At 30.9% G+C, this 3366-nt stretch overlaps 1 pseudogene across 1 annotated transcript; it reads right to left on the minus strand.

The window, feature by feature from the left end:
* Window positions 1–572: 572 nt before the first annotated feature.
* Window positions 573–1688, minus strand: LOC105167014 (abscisic acid receptor PYL4 pseudogene; annotated as a pseudogene). The gene has a single exon (XR_016066297.1). The product of XR_016066297.1 is annotated as an abscisic acid receptor PYL4 pseudogene (transcript).
* Between the last annotated feature and the right edge of the window lie 1678 nt (window positions 1689–3366).

Here is a 3366-nt window from a genome sequence, read left to right on the forward strand (position 1 = left end):
AATACTTAGATAAGAAAACCTAAATCCGCATGCGATTCGATTAAAAAAGAACATTTTAATAGCTATATGTATAGGATGAAAAAATAATTAAATTACTTGATATACGATTGGAAATTAGTTCAGTTTGTTAATTTAAAAAATCAAATTTTGAACTTTTCGTTTGATAAATTTTCAAACTCGGCTCCGACTCAATTCAACTATCAAAAAATTAATAAAATATATTTAAAAATATTAAATTACTCGAGTTCGACTCATTTCAGATTTTGAATCGATTTAGTTAAAGCTCATGCGAACATGATTTGATTATAGATTAAATCAAATTAAAATTAAATTCTTTAAATTAGATAATAATTGAAACAATCACCAACAATAATATGTTCCACATAATTCGACTTATTTATTGTTCAATGGCTACAGTAATAACTAGAAGGAGGGTTGTACCAAGATTATAGAGTACCTTAAGTTTAGGTAATTTTTTTATTATAAACTAATGATATTGTATCTTATTATATAAAAATATTTAAGCATAATATCATCATTAAATTTTGAAGATGTTAATCTCCAAAAATGAATTGAAAATATAAAATCAAGCCCATATATTTCAGAAAATCTATGATTAAACCCTATATCATCATATCCATGATCTACAAAGAAATTAAAATCGACTGTTCATCATGAAAAAAGATGAAAAAATAAAATAAATAAAATCCAACCAAGAAATACATAAAATAAGTTGAGATCATTTACTCTCTTTCTTGGCCAAATTCTCAGCGATCTGAGCCAGCGATTGCAGATTGCACTTCACGATTGTATCCACAAACGCGCAGGTTTCATCTCTCGTATTCCCTTGTGGTATATCCACCACATACGACTCCACCACCACCGTCCCGCCGCCACCGCTCGGAGGCGGTGGCGCTGCATGGAGAGTGGTGACGGAGCGGTAGTTATGCAGTCGGTGATCGCCACCCACCACGCTGAAACTCATCACGTGCTTCTCGTCGTCCAAGATTTCAAGCCTCTCCGTGCTCGACTCCGCCGGCAGGCCCGAGACAACGCGCACCTCCCGGAGAGTGCCCACGTCGCCGTCGCCCACGATGACGTGGCAGCTCTTCAGGAAGTGCTTGTACGCCTGTGGCGTGTCGAAGCGTCGCACCACCGACCAGACAGTGTCTATGGGTGCCTCGATCGCCCGTACCACCGCCGAGCAGCACTGGGTGGCCAACACCGCGTGGGTGTGGTGGTGGAGTACATTCTCCGGCACCTCGCCGGAAACCGGACAGACCCACGTCGGCTTAGAGTGTTTCTGGTGCAAACCGACGGCGGCGGCGCAGCCGGTGTGGTTTAAGGGATTGATTCTGTGAAGCTGAAGAGAGGAAGGCATCATTCACTGGTCTGAATTTGTGTGAGTTGGTTGGGTATATAGATGGGGAGGAATCAGGAATGGAGATTGGGATGTGATATATAGAATGCAGGTTGGAAACAGATAGATACACATATAGATACAGGAGGGTGTAGAGAGAGAAAGTGAAGAGAGAGAAGATGTTTGTCAAGTTGCATAGCTTCGATCTTTCCTGGGTAGAAAAAAAAGGGTTTGAGTCTTAGCAAGTGGATGCGCAAGTTGCAGAAAGAAACATCTTTTGGACGCAGTCATCATTCAAACTGCCCCTACGACTACCCTATAATTACGTGATCTGCCGGGCAGTTCCTACCTCATCCTAGGTTTTTTTTTTCTCTTCTCTAATCACTTAAATGCCCTTCAACCCATAAAACATATGTAATTATAAATAGAGATAATCATATGTAGATCTCAGTTTAAAAATTATATTAAATATTTTTAAATTTTATTTTTATTTAATAAATAAATTTATTTGTTAGTTAAAATTCACAAATTTTACTGATATCAATAATTTAGTAAATTTTAACAAACGAAGGGATTTATTTTTAGATGGAAGCAAATTTCAAGGGTGTTAGATGTAAGTTTTCAAATAAAAAAAATCTACACGTAATTACACCAAATTTGAGGAGAGGAGAGTCTAATTATCCCAAAAAATTACTAATATTTTCTAATAATTGATGAAATTATATAATTATTGAATTAAGCCTTGAAATTGTTAATTTTATTCTTACTGTAATTTTTTAATTAAAAATATAAGACAATTTGGATGGCAAAATTTAAAAATTATACAAAAACAGTTGTTTGGTTAGTCAATAAAAAAATTCAAATGATTTTAAAAATTAAGTAAAAATTAAATTTATAATCCACAAAAACAGTTTGATCAATTCACCATAAAAAATAGATAAAAAAACTAATGATTGTGTTGGTTTTTAGATCGTTGTTAAAATCAATGAGTATTTATAATTTTTTAAATAATAAAAAAATATTCATAATTATATTAAATCTTATAAAAAATTATTGTAATTTACCCAAAATAATATTAATGAACAAAAATATTAATAAAAGTATTAAAATTATCACTACACATACATATGGAGTATCAAAGCTTGGAATATTACTACATCACGATTTTTGAAGTGTCTCTTCTACTTCTCTATTTTTTATTTTTTTTTGGTGGGGGGAGGGGGCGGAAGGTAAAAACGTTTTTTGATCAATTTGTGAATAGTTTTTTTTCCCTCCCAAATGAAAAGTCTAGTTTTCTTGGTTTATTTTTGGCAAACATAAAAATATTTAAACTATATTTGATTTCATATTTTTGTATTTTTCGAAACAAGATAAAACACATATTAAATGTTTGTTTTTGTGTTTTTACACCTTATTTGTGTATTTTTTTATTTTTCAACTTTATAATACACTTATATATAATATAAAACAGACATGATTTGATAATAAATAGTAAGTTGTCTAAAAAAATACAATATTTATATATAAAAATATATATAAAAGAGATATGATTTGACAATAAACAGTGATTTTTGTCTCCCAAATCCCAACATCAAATCTAGACCACTTATTCTAAAATATTTTAGATTACCTCAAACACTAATCAAAGCATACCATCTATTTTTCAACACAAACTTATTTATCTCTATTTTTCTCTCTTTATCTTCAAAACACAAATCCAAACATTATGTTAACTTTTATGAAATAAAAACAAATCATAATATTTGGATTCATTTTTTTTGTGTTTTATTTTATTTTTTGGAGATAGAGATAGAGAAATAAAAATAAATAAGTATTTGATGGAGCTATGTTTGCATTTCTTTCTATAGATGATTTAAAATAATTAAAATAAGTGAGTTATGTTTAGTATTGTATGTTGAGAGACAAAAATTATTATTTATTATTAAATTATATTTTATATATATATATACAGATCAATTAATACCATTAATAAGAAAGCCTGATTT

Source organism: Sesamum indicum, linkage group LG7, assembly GCF_026168435.1.
Source record: "Sesamum indicum cultivar Baizhima isolate 11 linkage group LG7, ASM2616843v1, whole genome shotgun sequence".
Lineage (NCBI taxonomy): Eukaryota > Viridiplantae > Streptophyta > Magnoliopsida > Lamiales > Pedaliaceae > Sesamum > Sesamum indicum.